A 20984-nucleotide genomic window follows, 5' to 3' on the forward strand; every position below is an offset into this window, starting at 1 on the left:
CCCCCCCACTTGCCAGGCCTCCCAAGGAGGCACTGTCAGCTTCCTTCAGGAAGTAGAAGCTCAAATAATGAATCTGGGTTACCTGGAGATCTCCTAGCAAGGAGAGGTAGAGCCAGGATTCCTCCTGGCATTCTGATTCCAAGTCCAGGGTGGTGGTCCTTGACCCTCCCCACACAATTCCAAGGAGGACGGGGGCATCTTTCAGGCAGCCTTAAGGGATAATATGCGGACCTGACTTGGCACCAAGAGGTGAAGACATTCAATTGAATGCCACTGTCATTGAGTCCCCACTTCTGTGCAAGGTATATACCAAGAGTGGGAAGGGCAACAAATGTGGCTTCCATGGCCCCTGGCTCAGGGATGGAGTAAAGCTCCCTAAATTGGCAGGAAACTATATCCTACCAAGGGCATGCCCAGAGCATGGGCAGTGCTCCACAAGGACAAGGACAGGTCTCCAAGGACCAGATATAAGGCCCATTGGCTCTCTAATTGGACACCATGGTACCTTGAGTCCACTAAGGCCTTTAGAAACTATCTGGGACTTCTTTTCAGAGCCCAAGGACCAGATATAAGGCCCATTGGCTCTCTAATTGGACACCATGGTACCTCGAGTCCACTAAGGCCTTTAGAAATTATCTGGGACTTCTTTTCAGAGCAGGCAGGTGTTTTACTCTGCTGGCAGTAGAAGTAGCTAGGCCCTTGAAGAGGCTCCAGTAAGGTAAGCAGCTCTTCTCCCCAAGACCTTGACACGCAGCCCCAGTGTGAGCTCTGCTAAGAGATTACGATTCTAGTGTCCACTTTGATAATAGCCTCCAGCAAGTCCTTCTCCATCTGCTTGTTTCCTCATCTGCCAAGCGAGGGGGCTTATAAAAGAAGGTTCCTAACATCTCTAACCTGGGCCTCTAAGAAGTGTGTGTGTGGGGGGGGGGGTGGTGGCTACAAAGAACTCCTTGCAGACTTCTAAGGATACTTGGAGAATGAGTTTCACCCAAAAGAAGCACACACTTCTTTCTGAAATTTGGTCAAATAAATAGCTTGATAGTGGGATAAGGCACACAGACCCTGGAGCCAGCTCCCTGGGTTCAAATCTGCCCCCGATCTGCAAGGAATAGCTATGTGGCCTTGGGTCACTTTACTCAGTCTCTCTGTGCCTCAATTTCCTCATCTCTAAATCAGAGGTCCTGGGGAGGATTAACTGGCACAGGCTAGCTATTAATACGATTTGCCCACACCCCTGGATACAGACTTGTCCCTTCCCAGTCCTCTTGGTTTATGCCATGGACTGTCACCAATTCTACCCCTGTTCCAATGCCAGGATTTCAGCCTTCCCTGGATCCAGTATCTGGTCAGGAATGGGATGAAGAAGGCAGGCACCGGTGTGTTGCCTGCTTGACGGGTACCTTGCCTGAATAAACTTTTTACCTCGGCCTGTTACCTATTTTTGGATATGGAGAGAAATTGAGCCTGTCTCTGTCTCTCTTCTTAATAATACCCCCAAGTGGAGACAGCTGTGTGAAAACATGTGTCCTTGGCTTTAAGGGGTGAGAGAATGAGGGAGACCAAGCTGACCAGTCCCACTCATGAGGGATCCTGTCAGAGGGAGGCACAGCACAGAGTTTCTGATGTTTTTGTTCACACACACACACACACACACACACACACACACACACGTCAGCTCCCTGAGGGCAGGGGCTTTTCTGTTTTGTTCTCTGCTGTATCCCCAGTGCCTAAAACAATGTCTGGCACAGAATAAACACTGAATTAAAAAATAAATATAAATTACATGAAAGGAGGCAGAAGCATTCCACTGACTAGATCTATTATAGCTATTATACGCACTACGTAGGTCAGTCTCCATTTTTAGTCAAGTTTCTGGTGGCTCCACTGAGACCTTGCGGAGGGGTCCCAAGTCATGTGCAGTTCATGAAACGTTAGCTCCTCTAGGCCCTCTAGAGACCCCGTCAGATGAAAAGCAGGGTCTAGTCTTAATTTATTTTCCTCATCAATAGGTAATAGTCAGAGTTTATGGCTAAGAAAGTAAAAAAGAACATGCTTCAGATTTCTCTCCTTAAGAGTCATCTTGGCCTCTAATTCTCTCAATTATCCACAGGGCCTTTCAACCCCTCCCCCTCTCCGCCCCCGCTCACACACTCACACCTTTCTAAGTGCTGAGAGCCCAGGAGAGACATGGTTTCAAGGGTCTGTATTTAAGACATTGGGAGTCCACATGACCTACTGAGAGTTTGAATTATCTGCGTACAGAATGAAGCTGCTGTCATTCCACAGTCCTGGCACCCCTCAGCTGCTTGGTTAAAGCATGTGGAGATGTATTGGTGTTGTATTTTCTTTTCGGAGTAGGGAGGGGCATTGTTTTCTGAAAATGCATAGTGACAGTAACATTGTCATTAGAGGTGATTGATGGTAATAATGGCTGTCATTCAAGGATACATTTATGACTCAGGCCATGGGCCAAACCTAGCATCTTCTTTCATCCTCACAAGTCCATGAGATGAGATCAATTTGCAAATCCATTTTACAGATGAGGATATGGAGATTTGACAAAAGTCACATGGTATGTAAGGGAGAGAGCCAGAATTTAAACTAAAGACTCCAAAGGGGGCTGTTCACTGCCCCCCAACCCCTGACTCCTTTCTGTCTCTGGGTGATAAGGAAAGCAAGGAAATCCACATGAAATATGACTTGGGAGAGGAGGCATTTAGCCACTACCTTAGGAGCAAAGCTACAAAGTCGGTAGCATAGTAAAGCACAGTGAGTCTAACCCTTCCTGCCAAGTATAAAGCCTACTGGACCTTCTTCTGGATGTGAGACTGAAGGCAAGTTACTTAACCTCTTCACACCTCAGTTTCCCCTTCTATAAAAGGGAGCCATCTCCTTTAGTTGGGAGGACTAAATGAGTTAATATATAAATAAATTATTGTTCTCTCAGTCTACTGCAGAGTAGTATTTATACCACCCCTTGCCAACTGTGGCTGCCTTAAATGTCCTCATTTTACCCATCCAAGTTAGGGAACCTACAGGAGAAAAATAGTGGTTTGTCCGAGAGCTCAGGCCGGAACTGCCCATGAGGAAGAGGAAGAGTCTAGAGCAGCCTTTACAGATGGTTTTACAGATGGTTTTGCAGAAAAACGTTCCGTTTTCCCTTTTTAAAAAAGATGTAAACATCTTCCCAGGCTCCTCTGACATCAGCGTGTCAGTGATGAATCATCGGGAATCTAAACGCACACACTAGGTAGGTCAGTCTCCATTTTTAGTCAAGTTTCTGGTGGTTCCACTGAGACCTTGCAGAAGGGTCCCAAGTCGTGTGCAGTTCATGAAACGTTAGCTCCTCTAGGCCCTCTGGGGACCCCCGTCAGATGAAGAGCAGAGCTGCACAGAGGCTGAGGGGATCCCTTCTGGCATTTCTTCTTCTTTTTTAAATTTTAAAGCAATTTGCATAGAATTTTTCTCCTTTCTTTTTTTAACAGAGCACACAGAACCAGCGTTTTCAGGCTGGTTCTTTCTTGCAAGTGAGAGACTTCACATGTGATGGAACAGAGGAGAGGAGCCCCTGGGAGCTGTTATATTTGAATCAATATTAAAAACAAAAATTTGACCATCTCAATGCTTGTTAGATTTATGTGTATGTATGTTTTCTTATTCATTCATCCAGAAATGACTTCATTTATTGAGTATTTACTAAATACTCAGATATGCAGCTGACCCTCTGCTGAAGGTGTCAAGAGAGGGAGAGATGTGAAGAAAATCTGGGTAGGCCTCCTGGAGGAGGAGGCACCCGACAAAATTTGGCCAATTGGAGTTGGGAAGAAATGTACTCGGGTAGGCTGGCGCTTCAGCATGAGTCAAATCCCAGAAGTGAGAAATCCCAGGACTACATAGAGAAGAGGGGAAGGAACACACAAGGACAGCAGTATAGCTGCAGGGAAAAGACCTTCTTCCCCTTTCTAATTTGTTACTTCTAACTTGCTGTGAATTTAGAAGCCAAATATTGTGGATGTTAGAACTGTATGTAAAGCACGGATACAAAAATGACCTCAAAGCAAGCACCTGAGAGTGAAAGGCAGGTATAGGGGACAAGATTTGGGCCACTCAGAAGAAGCCCCCTGTGCCCTTTCAGCTTGGGAGTGCACTGGGGCAGCGGGATGAGGTATAAGCTAGGTACAAGCTAACACCTGTCACCGCACGGAATCCAGGAACGAGGCATGCAGGGACAGCAAGAGGTCCCCCCGCACACACAAAAGAACTCGTATGGTCCTTGCACTGCCACTAAGTCACTGCCCAGCCTAGCCCACCCGACCCCAGCAACCACCATTTGGCCCGGGACTTTATTTTAGGCTCTGGGAATGGGATGGGGGAGTGAGTGGGCACAGTTGATTCCCCTAACAGCTGAGCCACACACACATGTCCGGCTCTTTAGGAGGGGCCTCAGGACCTGGGGAGCTACATTCTAACTAGGATTCCCTCCAGCCCAAATTTGAGAGGAGCCAAGGAAGCGCCAGAGTCAGAAACACAGAAGGGGAGACCAAGAAGCTAACCGGGAGAGATGGGTGAGCCAAACGACTTTGGGAAAGGCCAGCGATCTTACCGGGCCTCGGCTGGGCGCACTTGCCCTCCATACCCACTGCCCAGGCCTGGTACTCCCCAGAGCCCTGGAGCGACAGTGCACTCCCCATCCCACCGGAGGCCCAGCGGGGCTGCCCAGCAGGTTTTCAGTACACCATCCTCCGCCCCGCTCCTTGGGGCCCGCAGAGTCCCTGGCGGGGGGCGGGGCACAGGGATACCGGCGAACCCCGCAAAGGGCTCTTACCTCCGCGCGGGCATCCGTCCGACCAAGCACAGTTTGCCGCTGGGACTGAGGGGTTGGGGAGGCTCCCACGGGCTCGTATCGCGCCTCCACTCCCCTCCGCAGCCCCCCTCCCTCCACGCCGGCCCGAGCCCCTAGATCCTTCGGTGGTACCGAGCGGCGACGCCGGGACCAGGGGACAGGCGCCGCGCCGGCGGGAGGAGGAGGCTCCTGCGGGGCGCGGCGGGGCGGGGCGGGGGTCTTTTCTGGGCCCCGCCCGGGAGGGGACGTGGGAGCGATTATCCCAGAGAACAAAGGCGGCCGGGTAAGGCTCAGCGCCCCTCGGGCCTGGCCCTGAACTTGAACTTGTATTTGACACTTTGTCCGGAAGGTGGCGGGGAAGCCCATCTGAGCTGGGACGGGGCTCGTCCGGCCACCTTCCGTCCTGGGTAGGGGGCAAGCCCGCCCCTTTCTACTCCCAGAGGGAGCGGGGCATCCTAAGGGTCCCGGCGCGCCCCAAGCAATCTTGGGCTCGAGGGTCCTGAGATCCCCGCGTTCCCTCGGAGAGTTGGAGTGAGGACGAGGTCCTGGGTCTCCGGGCCAGAGGAGTAGGCCGGGGTGCTACGCCGCGTCCCCCTCCCTCGGTCCCACCCTCTTGGACCAGGCCCGCCGCCCTCGCTGCCCGGGGCAGGCCGGATTCTTTGCACGTCGTGTCGGCGGCCGCTATTCAGCCGCTAATTGAACGTTAATGGCAGGTGCGGATGAGGTCACCGGAGCTGGCTTTTCTCACACATTTTTCATGCAAATTCGCGAAACTCTAAACAAATTTGAATAAAAAGCTCTTTGTGCCGCGCGCCCCCCAGTCGTCTCTCTCCCGCTCGGGGTCCTGGCTCCTCCCGGTGCCCTGGGGCTCGAGCCGGGAGCTCCGGGGAGCGCCGCCTGCCGGTCAGTGGTTCCGCCCTACCAGTGGTTAAACGCGGCCCGGGCTACTGGGGGGCGGGTGAAAGATGTTTCATTTGGGGTCGTGGGCCCGGGTTAGGTTGATGGGGCTTTTAGGGAGGCAGTGTGTGCAGTTAAGTGCCTGGCATCTGGACAGACAAACGTGAGTGTGCTGGCATCCTGGCTGCAATCCCCCCTCCTCCACCACACACGGAGCCACACGGGCCACTTTGGATGGCCAACTTGGCCTCACTCTCGTTCTTGGTTAAATAGGAATAAGGATAGTGCCCAGCTATGCACACAGATGTGAAGATTAAGCCACGATTTAAGACACAAACTAGCACTTAGAATAGTGCCTGGCACAGTAAGTCTTGATTATTCTCTGCAGTCCAAAGGCCTTGTGAGAATGAATGCTGTGATGAAAGCAGGGTTGTGAATTAGCTCATACACGAGAAAACTTACCAGGGGCTTTCAAGAGACTCACCACCCCCGCCCCCCCCCATCCCATTCTGGTCACAGAGATGAGATCTGGAGGCCAACTCCACTGCTTCCCAGCTGTGTGGCTTTGCCTATTTCTTAGTCTCTCTGAGCCTCTGTTTCCTAGTCTATAATATAAAATTCAGTCTTACGGAGTCATTGTGAGAATTACATGAGAAGACACTGATGGAAGTTGAGGAGGAGTGTGGGGGCTAGCTCCCAATCTAGAACCTCCAGGACCCCTCTCCTGAGGGCAGGGCACCCTCAAGGCAAGGTGGGCCTTGCACTGGCCATGACCTTCTCTTCTTGCCCAAGTGACCCTAGCTCAGGTCAAGAAGACAGATTTCTAAGCCTTGTAAGACTTCTTGCTCCATCCTTTGCACCCATACCAGGGTCCCCACCACACCCCAAGACATGAAGAGTTGTTTTTGCTGGTGGCAGAGTGCTACTTTCCTCACTCATGTCCTCCTAGAAAAACTGACCAGAGACATGGAAGGCTTTGCAAAGAAAATTTATTCATTGTAGGTTGCAAGAAAGGCAGGGGGTTCACAGCATAGGAAGAGACCTCTCCCAGAGGATGCCCTAGTACTCCCTCAGGAGGACCTGTGGGGCTTGGAAGGGTCCTGGTGATTCAAGCTACCTGAGTGCCATTGCTGCTCTCCTACTTCTGCCTCTCCAGCCTCAGTCTTTCCAGAGCCCACCAGGCCAGCCTCTGGCAAGCACTGGAGCAGGTCTCGGGAGCATCCTCATCTTCCTGCCAAGGACCCCAAGGAACAGCCAATCCTGCAGGGATACAGATGACCAGCAGCCATGGGCTCCAATCTGTATGAGGCTCTGTAACCCTGTAAACCCCTCCTCTCACCCCGCTGCCCAGTCCAGGTTTGGGCAAAACCCAGGGGATGGCATTAGGTGGAACTGTGGGAGAAGCCCAGCTAAAAGACTATTTGAGGTGACCCTGCAGGGCAGGGGTTAATGTCTCTATATGTGGGCACCGGCAAGGGGAGTCTGCAGCTTTAGGGACCTCCTATAAGTGGCCAAACGAAACAGGATGTCTTTGGAGTCAAAGTACAGACTTCAAAGTCAAAGAGACTTGGTTTTGATCTCAGTTCTGGCACTTACAAGCTGTGTGACTTAGGACATGTAACTTAACTTTTCTGGGCCTCAGTGTCCTCATCTGCAAAATGGGTGTACCAATGACACCCACACACCACAAAATGATGAGGAGTCACTGCACTAAGGCATGTGACCTGGGACCTGACAGCCTTCTGCACTTGGTCACTCTTAATGCTTTTTTCCTTCCCAGTCCACTGGCCCCACAGCCAATCTGAAGTGACTGTAGCTGTGCCCAGGCCTCAGGGACCAGGTTTCCCAGACCCCTCTGGACAGCCCCATTATGCCTCTTCCTGCCCCCTGCCCCTGCTCCCTCCCAGGCTACTGAGGCACTACTGAGAGCTCTGCAGGCTGCTGCAGCCCCCGACCTAAGGCAGGTGTAACCTGACCCAGTGCCACCAGGGAGGGTAGTGTGCAGCATTACCTCTTGGAGACACTTTCCAGGCCATTTACTCTTTCAGGGATGAAGTAGGGGTGGCAATTGCCCTACTGGGCACCCACACCTCTTCTGCTCTGTGATGTCTTTCTCTCCACACATGCTGCTTATGCAAATAGGCCCATTCACAGCCCTGTTCCCCACCCCCCAGCACGGTGATACTTTTGGGCTATGGCCAAATGGGAACACTTCCCAGTTCACCATGTCCAACACCTGGCATGACCCCGGTGCCTCCAAAGGCCTCCTCCCCCAAACAAGCAGGTCCTCAGGGCAGAGGGGCAATGTCTGCATGGAAAGAAACTGAGAGCCAAGATCTAGCCACCATCCCCCACCCACCTCCCCTGTCCCTAGCCAAGCTCCTGGCTCTGCCCCTCACCTGCAGAGGAGCTGCAACAAACCAATTAACTTCTTTTGATTTGGTGAAACTGGAATAATGATACCCACGTAAGCAAGACCCAGAGACAGTAAGCCTGGCACTTAGTAGGTTTTCGATTAACACTAGCAACCATGATGATATGTGATTATTAGGCCCCAAAATGGCCCATGGCTGAAGCCACCAGTAATTGTGGGATACTTTCTCCAGTAACATCACTACCACCCTCTTAAAGCACCCACGCCAAGTTAGTTGATAGAAGTTAAGCCTATTATACTGAACAACCCTTTACATCTTTCAATAAAAGTATCTTAGGAGCACGAAAAGAAAACAGAACAGTATAGAAGAGTGCATTCCCCCATGCCCACTCCCTAGAGGTAGCCTTCCAGTACATACTTCCGTATATAAGCATACTTATGACTCACTTTTAAACATCTACAAATAAGATCATACTCCACAGCCTGTTCTGTAACTTATTCTATTCACCTTATCATGTGAACTGGCCAACCTTCCACATCAACTCATATACGGAGATCTACCACACTGATTTTTACAGCTGCATAGGTATTCCACAGTATGAACAGACCATAGGTTCATGTCCATTTCTTTACACTCTTCAAAAGAAATGCTCTGATGAACATCCTTGTATGTAATTCTTTGGGAACTTTTACAAATATGCCCACAGAGTAAATAGTGCCATTTTTGTGACCAAGTATATTTGCCTTTTACATTTTGATATTGCCACATTTCAGAAAATATTGTAGAATTTACACTCCCCAACTGACAGTGCTTGAGAGTGTCTTGAAATAGGCATGTGATGGTACAGAAACCACAAAATTAGCCTGCCAGTTGGTGCAGGCCACAAAGGCACCCACAGAGCCAGCGGAGAATGGCACTGGACTAACATGATGTCCTCAGGGTTGTTCCTAGTGGCTTCTTCCTATCCAGGCCTGTATAGGCTAGGGGCCCAAGGGTGCCCTGAATCAGAAGGGAGTGGGGCCCACAGGGGGACTGGGTGGAGGGCAGGCCAGCATGTCCCGCCTGAATGATTTCCTGCAGCCATTGTCTCTGCCCTGCCTGGTCTCCTTGGGGGGAGTTTATTCAGAGGCCCTTGGAAAGGGGGCTAGGCAGGAGGAGGGTGTGCAGTCCTCACCAAAGGCACCCAGGAATGTGTCATAGGAGGGGGAGAAAGAGGAAGGGGGGGAACCCATCCCTGGGAGAGACGGGACGTCAAGAACCCCTGACTAATGAATAGCGAGTTTGCCCTTGAACCTCACTGGGTTTCGCCATTCTCAGGCACAGAACAAGAGCTGAGACACGTCTGAGCCCAGCTGCACAGGGACGGCGGCGGTTCATCTCAGACACTTTGACAGGCCGGGCCTTTTCCCTGCATAGCTCAGATCTGCCTCCGGACTCCCCTGGCAACAGCACAGCAGCATGGCTCCCGGGTCCAGGCCCTGCCTGCTGTGAGCAGGAGGAGGGAGGAAGAGGAGCACCAAGGGGAGGACAGCTGGGGAGAGGGAGTCGTTAACTCCTAGCAGGCTGGAGTCCCTTGCTTTGGCAACTTTGCCAGTGTGCTGCTCTTGGTCCTAGGCTGGAAACACGGTGAAGAGCTTCCGTTTGCTGGAGGCCTACCCAGAATGTTCCATGCACCTCAGACCCAAACAGATCTGACAAGAACAGACATAGTGAAGAAGGAGATGCTAGGCCAATGGGCCAAAGGCAAAGGCCCTTGAGGGATGGATTGGGGTACATTTTCCCAGGTCCCCTGCCAAGTCCCAGATGGGCAGGATTACGGAGTCCTCCTCCTCCATCCTGGTCCCTGGCTGTTACAACCTCAGAACAGAGGCTACTTGTTCTCCCTTCCTGCTGGGCTTTTTCCCTTCTGAGGCTCTTGCATGTCCTGGGGTGGCTTGGCTCTGTGTTCCAATCCTGTGACCTTGGCAAGAGCCACAATTCCTCTGTCTCCATTTTCATAAAAGCTGAAAAGAGGCTGTCCGATCATACTTCACTTCACAGGACAATCTAAAGATAAGAGAAATAATATGTGAGAAGCTTTGCACTCTGGGGAGGAAGGTGTCCTATAAATCTCATTCAGGTATTATTAGGGCTGAAATTAGGTATTTCTGCCCCCTGGGGAAAGAGGGGCAGTGGGCTGGGGGGAGGCGCTCCTCCAAGGTTGTCTCAGCACTTCCCCAGCAGGGCAGTCCTGAAACTCAAAGGCAAGAGGTCAGGAAAGTTAAGCGTTTATGTCTGTGGCCTTTGAAGCCTCTGGGTACAGCTGGCACTAGGAGGTAAGACAGAACATCATTTCGAGGTACTTTATCTGTGTTATTTCTATGCCTCACTGCAACTTTATGAGAAAGGTGTGGTTATCTTCATGTTAGAAATAAGGAAATAGGGGATCAGAGAAGCTAGGGAGCTGGCCCAAGGTCACGCCAGTCATATAAGATGCTGAGCCCACATCCATGTATCAGCTGTACCAGTGGAAGAGCCGCCTAGCTGGGGTGCTTCGGAGAGGGGTCAGCACCAAAAAGTAGTGTTTCCCCCATGGTTGCTTCTCAGGGATTGGAGCTTTTGAGTCTAAAGGTTCTGGCCTAAGGAAGTGGAATGGGGCAAGTCCCAAGGAGAACACTGCAAACCCACCTTGAGGGCCACCTGAGCAAACAAAGCCACCAAGGCAAACACCATTCAGAGCAAAGAGAAGTAGAAGAAAGGACAAAAGCATCCAGATTAGAGACTGGGAGCGCACCTAGGTGAGACTCATGTTCTCTGCCCAAGTCTTGCTCCAGGACAGGTCACTGCCCAGCCCCATGCCCCTTGCCAGCAGTGAGCTGGGTTTTCATTTTTGTAGCCTCTAGGTAATGGTGCCTCCTTGCATCCCAAGCCAGCTTGAACAGGACAAAGCTAATTGTGTTTCCTGTAAGCCAGGGGGCTGGGAGCAGGGGTTACTGGCAGGTAACAGAGTAGAAGCAGCAGGCAGAACTCCCAGATGAAAAAATGCAGGGGCTAAAAGGGACCTCAGATACCATCCTATTCAATGCTCCTTTTCTTTTTTCTCTTTCTCTTTCTTTTTTAAGAAATAGGATCTTGCTCTGTCATCCAGGTAAGAGTGCAGTAGTGCGATCACTGCAGCCTTGGAACTACTGGGCTCAAGGGATCCTCCTGCCTCAGCTTCCCAGGTAGCCAGAACTATGGATGCATGCCACCACACTCGGCTAATTTTTTCATTTTTTAAGAATAGCGTCTCACTGTTCTCAAACTCAGGCTGTTCTCAAACTCTTGGCTTCAAGAGAGCCTCCTACCTCAGCCTCCCCAGTTACTGGGATTACAGGTGTAAACTACTGCACTAGCTCAATGCTACTTTTCTGGGTCCAGTAAAGGAGGTGGCTTGCCCAAGACCACTCAGTGGAAAAGTGGGCTAGAGTCCAAATCTCTGACTTCCAGCTAGGTAAGGTTGTGTCTTCCTATGCCCTTGTCACTTAACCAGACCACCTTAGGCCCTCAAAGCCATTAATTTCACCTAACAAGGCAAAGAGATAGGCCAGGTAAAAGGAGTCAGTGTTGGCTAAGTGCACCACATGTCCAGGTGTGGCCTCGGAAAGCCTGGGGCTGGGAGAAGATGCTGCCTGCCTTGAGGTCAGAATCTTTCCACAATGACAGAACATGGCTCCACACTACCCCAACACGACACTCCATACTCCACAGTCAGGTAACAGAAACCATGAACTTCCCCTGGCTGATTAAGAAACAGGCATGAGGAGTTAGGTCAGAGCACAAACAGACCCTCTAATCCTGACCCACGGTGCTTCTGAGAAGAAGGGACAGGAAGGAGGGGCAGCTCTAGGGGACATGAGGATGGCGAGAGCCCACAGAAGCAGCTCTTCCTCAGAGCCTGGTGGCAGGTCTGCTGCCAGCTTGGGGCAGGAGCTGGGAAGGCCCTCAGCTCACTGCCCTCTGCTTCCAGGTCCTCTTTCAGGTCAGGCAGGGTGCGCCATGCTAAGCACGCCTGACTTGCTTGAATGCAAAGATCTCAGGATCCTGCATCCTGCAACCTCCTCAGGAGCTGCCCTCAAGGGATGTCTGTATGCTTGCTGATAAACGGACTCATGACGGGGCAGAAAGACACAGGGACAAGTTCTGCTCAGCTGTGCCCTCCTCCCTGGGTGATGGTTTGGGCCAGCTGTCATTCTGACTGGTTGGTGCCCAACCTGTACAGGTGGTTAAATATTCTGAATATCACCACTGTCCACATTCCCCAAATCTCAGCTCTCTTAAATGACCTGCAGAACCTTAACTCCTTCATCTCTGCCCCATATCTAAAGGAAAAGGAGAAGAAAAATTAACCCCATTGAGTGTTTCCCATGTGCCCAAGAGTCTTCATAGCAGCTCCAATGGAGGTAGGGATTATGATGCTCATTTTATAAATGAGGGTTTGGAGGCTCTGAGACATCCAGGGTCTGCTGCAGAGTTTTATGCAGAAGCAGAGCCCTGGGCCTCGGCCCACAGCATCTTCTCCTCTGTTCCTACCCTTCAGCCAAGGTCCAAGGCCTGGGGGCTGCCCCAGTTCTGCTAAGCTGGATGCCTCAGAACCACTTGGGCTTGCATTCACACCCCCACCTCAATTTCCTGTCTCTCCTGGCTTCTCTCAGGGCCCATCGCTGAGAGAATCAGGGGTTCATCTCAGGGGTTCTCTCCCCTGCTCATCTAGGCAGGGAAGCCATTCCACCCAGCATACTTGCTTAGTTCTAGACAAATCCCCACCCCCGACTAACCCAACAGCATATTCCTGGCTGACCACGGGGATGATACCTGCAACTTACAGAGACTTCTTCTAACTGGGATTGGCAGCCAGAGGATTTGGGGGCTGGGGTAAGGGTGGGGGCAGCTACCAAACAATAAAAACTTAGCCATGCAGAAAGGGCCAGAAAGCCCTAATCTTGGGAACTTTCCTCCTGAGGGACAAAGAGGAGGTGACGCCCGACTGCATGCAGGGTCTGTGCCTCAGCCCTCCACTGGGTACCACCTGTGCTGGGTCCAGCCCTGCCGGGCCACTGCCTTAGGAGTGGGAGCTGCGCTCGGAATGTGATTCTCCAGCTTTGCATGACACTCTGTTAGCAGAGTGCGACTCCCAAGATCCCCTGTCACCTCCTAAAGCCTCTGCTAGCCTGCCCCCCAGCACCACAAGGATCACCAGATTAAGGAGCTCAGAGCTACAGCTGAGGCGGCTAAACCCTGGGAGGTAGGAATGGGGAGGGGCAGGGAGGCCAGTGGGCAGCTCTCCCAAGGCCCTGCTGCCCTGCCTCTTCTCCCAACCCGTACTGTAGGCAACTCTCTCACTCTATCCCTGCCATGAAGCGCTAACTTCTACCTTCTTTTCTTCTTGAGCTTTGGACTTTACCACCAGTTATCCAGCTTGAGTGAGGAGCAGTTCAGGGAGACAGGGAAAGGGGTAGAAAGAGAGGCCCCCCAGAAACAGAAATAAAAAGAGAGAGAGAGGCGGGGAGGAAAAAGGCAGCCCAGATGGAAGGAACAAGTGCACTGCGTATGGGAACTGGCTGGCACAGCGGCATGGGAAGGAAGGTCCCTGCTGGAAGGGAGGTCCAGGGTCTCTCCCCTGCCTGGCCTGAGTGGCTACCTGAGGTTAATTCCAGAGGCTCCTTGTGGGTGGCTCTGGTCAGCTGCCTGGCCTCAGTGCAAGGTACATCCCACAACACCTGATGAGAGAGTGGGAGAGTGACAGAGATTGGGAGGCTGGCAAAGAAGGAGCCAGACCCCCTGGCCACTTAACCTGAGAGCCCTGCACTAAACAGCAGGGTGATGCTTCATCCCACTCCCCACCTACCACCTGGGGTTATTCTGAAGGGCTGTGGAGAGGTGGGAACTCTGAAGTTCCCAGATGAACCCTGACCCTTCTCAGCCCTGTCCCCTGCCCACCCCCACCAACCCTGTCCCAGGACCTGCAGGGGGCAACCAGGACACACCTAGGGCCCTGGCTAGCAGCTGCTCTCCCTCCAGCTTCTCCTTTGCCACTGCCAAGCTCTCTTCTGCTTGGCAGTCTCTGTGCAGAGAACCAGGGCCTGCTTCTCACCACTGCAGGTTTGGGATGGGGAAGAGCTCCTCTGTGAAGACCTGGGAAGACAGGCTCTGCCTGCTCTTGGTCCTCCCCACACTCTGAAAACAGGAGCCCGCACTGGATATCAACAGGGATGAGGCCAGGCGCAGTGGCTCAAGCCTGTAATCCCAGCACTTTGGGAGGCCGAGACGGGCAGATCATGAGGTCAGGAGATCGAGACCATCCTGGCTAACCCGGTGAAACCCCGTCTCTACTAAAAAGTACCAAAAAAACTAGCTGGCCGAGGTGGCGGGCGCCTGTAGTCCCAGCTACTCGGGAGGCTGAGGCAGGAGAATGGCATAAACCCAGGAGGCGGAGCTTGCTGTGAGCTGAGATCCGGCCACTGCACTCCAGCCTGGGCGACAGAGCGAGACTCCGTCTCAAAAAAAAAAACAAAAACAAAAACAAAAAACAGGGATGAAATCCTTCCTGCAGCACTCCCCTCCACCCCAGCCAGAATTCATTAGTCCCATTCCTGTCATTGTGCTAAATTAGCGAATGGTAAATCAACATAGTTTTGAAATGATCACCACTGTTACCACCATCAGAGGCTTTCTGAGTTAGAAGAGAGCCAAGAGATTCCTGAAGTTCAACTCACTCCTCTTGCCAACAAGAAAACTAAGATTCAGGATTTGGGGTCACTTGGCCTGCCTGAGGTCACATAGAAACCGGTAGCAAGGACATGCCTTACACCCTGTCTACCAGACCCCTTTCCTTTCAGGCCAGGCCTCTATGAGGTCCTAAAAGGAAGCTTCTCCATCATATCCCACACAAGATCCTGGTCCAACCACAGGCGGCAGGGGTCTGGGGACAGGGGAGGCCGTAATGCGATCAGCAGACTGGCCATCTGGCTCGGGGACGGAGAAGAGTCCAGACTGGCTGTTTCTGCTGCCCGGTCCCAAGGGGCCCTGTGTCGCAAGAGACAGACTGCCAGATGGACAGGCACTGGCCTGGGTCTGGGAGGAAGCCAGTGAGTCCCAGCAGTCAGAGCTGACCAACTTTCAGACATGGAGGGGTGGCGGGAAGAAGGCATAGGGAGCAAAGCCAGGCCTCCCAGACGGCAGAGAGACAGAACTATAGGATGGGAAAGCCGCAATTCCCTGGCCAGGCTCAGAGCCTGGCTCTCCAGGTAGGCCCAGCCCCTCTCAGCTCCAGGCCCCCAGGCTACTAGCCAGCCACAAACAGGGCCCCCTCCCGGGGAAAGGCAAACACATCTCCCCTGGCACCTTCTCAGACATGCATGCAAAACTAATTAACATGGGGAGACATGCGAGCAGCCGGCCAGCTCCACACCCTCGAGTCCACGCAAACAAGGCGAGCCCTTGTCCAGGGGACGTGCACAAAGCTTTGTTGCTAATTTAGGCATCTGTCTCTGTCTGGTCTGGTCCTCCTGCCTGCGCTGGGGTTTTTCCCAGCCCCTTGGACAATGCTGGGAACAGGCCCACCGATCCCTTATTCAAATCACACCCGGGACAATGAGCTCATTGTGCAGGCCACAGAAAAGGGGATGCTGGGGGGTGGGAGTGTATAACGGGGCATCAGGGAGTAGAGAAGGGTGGGGGGTGTACAGAAAATGGGAACCCAGGAAAGTGTTTACTAACACAGCCCCTGCAGCTGCCTTGGGCCCCTTGCCCCCTTCCAACCTGGCTTGGAGCTGGGGGGAAGTGCTGGGACTCAGAGCTAGGGGGCCCCAGAGTAGAAGGCTCAAACCTTAATTTTGTTGACCTCTCCCACCTTCAACAGTTTATAGCTACCTCTGCACATCTAAGGCCAGGCACATTTTTTAATAGGGTGGTTTGGGGGCTTGTTTTCTTCTTACTTCAGGCATAAATGTGCAGATCCCAACTGCAGAAGAAGAGACAAGGCTGAGGGAAGAGATGTTGGCGGCTGTGCAGGGTGGGACCTGCTGTCTCGGCCATTGTCTTCAAGCAACGTTTCATGTTCTCCTCCTTTCCAGCTAATAAATTAGAGAGGAGACGGTGAGCTGCGAAGGGAGAGGCTCCCCATGGATGGCAGCAGAGGGCTAGAAGGCAAGTCTGGGAGCTCACAGCAGATGGGGCTCACCCAGCCCAGCGGCTGCTCACACCACACCTGGTCAGACACTCGCATGCAGCCCCACACAATGAGCAATATGGAAAAAAATCCACAAACACACATACACACACACACACACACACATACACACACACGTATCTCCTGAGGTCCCTGAGGAGGACAGCTGGGCTTTGAAATGCCCTCCCCCTTTACTGCCACCTCCCCAAGCTCCTTGTTGCACTGAGCACGCCTGGACAAGCCGACAGAAACAGACACACATAGCCTGTCACTGACACACAGACACACACAAACACACACACACACACCCAGAGGCAGCCCCAGACACACACACTGACAATGGTGTAATGAATGCGGGAAGGCGAGAACATTCAGTCAAAAGCCCACACTCTGGCTGCCCAGCACCGGGGTGGCTAAAAGGTTGTGGAGAGGCTGTGAACTGGCTCTCCCAACAACCTCCTCCCTAAGTCTCCCAGGACTGCTGCCGGTGACACAGGAGGTGAAGTAAAATACCGTTTCAGGCATCCAGATGGAAGCAAATTCCTCCAGAGACAGAAAAGTTTGGAACTGGTCTCAGCCCTTAGTCAGTATTGGCTGAACTGTCTGGAATTTTTTTTTTATAACAAAAGAAAGGGTGCTCAAAACTCATCTGAAGTATCCTGCATTTTGAGATGATATACCTTGAAGCTGGGGCAAAGTGGAGCCTTGCTAGGATAGTTTCCTACTGCAGTACAATCCACAGGTTACAGTGATTCCTTCCTGCTGTTAAAAAAAAAATTCTGTGAAGGGTATCATAGGATGAAGAGGAACACAAATGGTTAAAGTATCAGAAACTCTTTAAAATGTGTTTCTGGGGATCCCTCTACCATCCCAGAGGAATGGAACTATAGTAGGTTGAACCATAAGAAATTGTCAATATTTGACTATTTTTCATCAACAAGAAAGAAATTTCATACGGGTCAACCTAGTAGGTGCTGGTTCCAAGAACCACCAAGGATATTTTCCCCTTTTAAATTAAATTACATTTTTTTAAGAGACAGGGGTCTCATTCTCTCACCCAGGCTGGAGTGCAGTGGCGTGATCATAGCTCACTGCAGCCTGGAACCCCTGGGCTCAAGTGATCCTCCAGCCTCAGCCTCCCGAATAGCTGCGACTGCAGGTGTGCCATCATACCTAATATTTTCCCTTTTTAAATTGTCCTTCCCAAACTGGGTTATTTTCTCCCTGAATGTAGAAAAAAAAATAACAGTATTCTAAAACCTAAATCTACCTTGGACCATCCATCTACAGCCACAGAAATACATCTTTCCAGCAGCTGGAAAGAACTGCAAACACACACGTGCAGCCCAATGCCCATGTCAGGAAGGGACCCACCTTTGGACTCTTGCCACCGGGACTTCTGCTTCTCTTTTTGCTGTCTTCTGACTCCAGAGCATGTCCTGGATGGGGACAGAGGAACATGAGAGGGAAACTAGAACTGGAAATTGGTCAACTGCACACCCGGCCTCTCCAGCACTGGACTCGGCATATGCTCTGCCTTGGAAGAAGCATCTCCTGGGCAGCCTCATAACTGAAGCACATGCTGTCCACTGGCCGCCATATTCAAACCCAAGGCCAGATTCTGTGCATGCAGTATTCATCCAGCAAATCACCTCCAGGAGACCCAGGCAATGGAAGCCAAAGGGTGTGGACGCCACCCAGCGTAGGGAAGGCCTACTCATTGCCAGCATCCGGACATCCATTGGTCCCGTTGCTCACTGTCACAGAAGTCGGAGCACACCACGTCTTCCTGGGAAATCACCATCACCAATCTCTCTGGGGTTTCCTAAGAAAGGAAAGGTTGGAGGCTTCAGAAGCAGAGCACAGCACTGCTCTGTGTCTCGCCACCTGCTTCTCACCTGGCCACAGAGGAAAGCCTGTTCCATGTGTGCCCATCCTGTCCACCAGCAGCAGCTGCTGAGGGTGCACACTTCCCCTGAAAACGTTTCTGGTGGCTAAGGACCTGAGGTTCTATTTAAAGATACAGAACCACCTTCTATACAGCCAGAAGTGGCAGAGTCCCTCTTATATCCTTGACAAATGCTATGTAATTTCTGAGAGCTTTATCTTACTAACATACACACACCAACGTCAACAAAACCGCCAAAATAGCAATAATAATAAGATGAAACTTATTGCCCTTCCCATTCCTGGAAGGCAAGAAAGAATGACAGAGGCTGCAATTTGGGCTTTAGGGCTAGTGAATTCATTTGCAGGACTAGGCCCAACCCAGGGGCTGTGAGAATTACTCCCCAAAACCTCAGCTGTATGAAGAGAGGCAGCTGGGTATCCCCCATTGCTAACTTATATACAGGCCCAAACTATATATAAGTGTACAAAAACTGTACTCAGGATCCAACCTGGGTGCAGGGTAGCATGAGAACCAAGGTAAAATTCTAGCCTTGGTGCTCTGAACAGCATCTGATTTCTTCTGAGGAAGAGAAACCTACACGAATTCATCAAGATGTAATTTATTGTTTGATTACATTTAAGATGTTTCCTACCAATCTCACAAGTAAATCTCGATAGATTACTGCTATTTTGATTTATAAAATCAAACTGCCTTTTAGTCTGGGTGTGGTGGCTCATGCTGTAATCTTTTTTTTTTTTTTTTTTTTTTTTTTTTTTTTTTTTTTTGGTGAGACAGAGATTTATTCTTGTTGCCCAGGCACGATCTCGGCTCATCGCATCCTCTGCCTCCCAGGTTTAAGCAATTCTCCTGCCTCAGCCTCCCGAGTAGCTGGGATTACAGGCATGTGCCACCACGCCGGCTAATTTTGTATTTTTAGTAGAGACGGGGTTTCTCCATGTTGCCCAGGCTGATCTTGAACTCCTGACCTCAGGTGATCCACCTGCCTCTGCCTTCCAAAGTGTTGGGATTACAGGCGTGAGCCACTGTGCCCGGCTCATGCTATAATCTCAACACTTTGGGAGGCCCAGGTGGGAGGATCGCTTGATGCCAGGAGTTTGAGACCAGCCTAGGCAACAAAGAAAGACCCTGTCTCTACAAAATAAATTTTTTTTAATTTTATAAAATAAATATAAAAGTCTGAGTGTGGTGGCACATGCCTGTAGTCCCAGTTACTCTGGAGGCTGAGGCAGAATTGCTTGAGCCAGTTCGAGGTTATAGTGAGCTATGATCAGGCCATTGCACTCCAGCGTGGCCGACACAGCAAGACCTTGTCTCAAAAAAAAAAAAAAAAAAAAAAGGTGTTTTTAAAATGAAGAAAGGGTAACTGAAATGTCACAATTCTATACAGAAACAATGGAATCTAGAGAATTACAGTTCTAGCTAAGGCTAAACGACAGCTTAAGGTCATCACAGGCAAAGCATGACATGGCCTCTGACGCTGTTCTCCCAGGCTCTTGGGACATGGAGAGGGGCAGGAAAGTCAATAAGCCACAAACTGATGATAACTGTCAGACCCGGAGTGCCTGCTAATCTAGCACACCACCCCTGCTAGCCTGGCCTTCCAGCTCTAAACGGATATATGCCTTTCCACATCACACAAGCTAAAGTGCTGGGCCAGGGACTGTGGTTTCCTTCTCTGTATCCCCAGGGCCTTGCCCAGAGGCTGACACATAATGTGTGGTCAATAGACATTGAATGAATAAATGAGTGTGGTAAGAAAAAATACAGTGTGGCCGGGCGCGGTGGCTCAAGCCTGTAATCCCAGCACTTTGGGAGGCCGAGACAGGCGGATCACGAGGTCAGGAGATCGAGACCATCCTGGCTGACACGGTGAAACCCCGTCTCTACTAAAAATACAAAAAACTAGCCGGGCGTGGTGGCAGGCGCCTGTGGTCCCAGCTACTCGGGAGGCTGAGGCAGGAGAATGGCGTAAACCCGGGAGGAGGAGCTTGCAATGAGCTGAGATCCGGCCACTGCACTCCAGCCTGGGCGACAGAGCGAGACTCCGTCTCAAAAAAAAAAAAAAAGAAAAGAAAAAATACAGTGTGGCATGGGAAGACTTCCAATTTCAGAGCCCCGTAGTTCCCTTGCAAAGTGGGAAATGGCTCCACAGCACAGCCCTGGGGCTGCTGACGTCCAGGCCAGGTACCATAAGAGGTGAGTGGCACAGGGTGGGTGTGGCTGCTTAGCTCAGGTTGGCCTGGGCAGCACAAGGCCTGATAGCCTCCAATACCCACAAGTCTTGCACATGGTGACCAAACCAATTCTCTTAGCCTGCTCCCTACCTCGTCATTCTTATCCTCCACCATCTGACCTGACCTACATCCAAATCTCAGGCCCAGGCCAGCAGGAATCCTCCTCCCACTTCATCTCCACAAAAAAAAGGCCCTAGTCGAAGAGTTCTCCCCATTGGCAGGGATGCCGTCTTGCCCTCTCAACAGCCTAGAAGACCTGTTTGGGCACAGCGAGGCTTCTCCACCCCAATCTAATTCCTCTTCTCTTAACTCCCAAGGACAGAGACAAAACATCAAAACACTCTGCTCCTTGGATGTGTGCCGCCTTAGGCTGGTAATAGCTAGTTTCTCTGCTCCTAGAGGTCAGGAGTTCTCCCTGCACTGCAGAGCTTATGGCTGTTCTATAAACACCACAGCTTATTGTAGAGTGACTAACAGAGAGCTGACCCTGGTCCCTTGCTGGCCAGGGAAGGTGGCCTTCACTCGTGACAGACCA

At 51.5% G+C, this 20984-nt stretch overlaps 1 long non-coding RNA gene across 3 annotated transcripts in view; it reads right to left on the reverse strand.

Annotated features, from left to right (window-relative positions):
- Positions 1–6714: 6714 nt before the first annotated feature.
- LOC126958939 (uncharacterized) overlaps positions 6715–20984 on the reverse strand; it is a 37037-nt gene continuing 22767 nt past the window's right edge. Inside the window, exons 2-7 of one of the 3 annotated variants that reach the window (XR_007727408.1) lie at positions 17956–18128; positions 17678–17742; positions 16984–17065; positions 16071–16208; positions 13775–13853; positions 6715–10161 (exon numbers count right to left, since the gene is read on the reverse strand). This is a non-coding gene — a long non-coding RNA (uncharacterized LOC126958939). The remainder of the gene's footprint in view (positions 10162–13774; positions 13854–16070; positions 16209–16983; positions 17066–17677; positions 17743–17955; positions 18129–20984) is intronic. The other 2 variants (XR_007727407.1, XR_007727406.1) reach the window with 2 other exon arrangements.

Source organism: Macaca thibetana, chromosome 7, assembly GCF_024542745.1.
Source record: "Macaca thibetana thibetana isolate TM-01 chromosome 7, ASM2454274v1, whole genome shotgun sequence".
NCBI lineage: Eukaryota > Metazoa > Chordata > Mammalia > Primates > Cercopithecidae > Macaca > Macaca thibetana.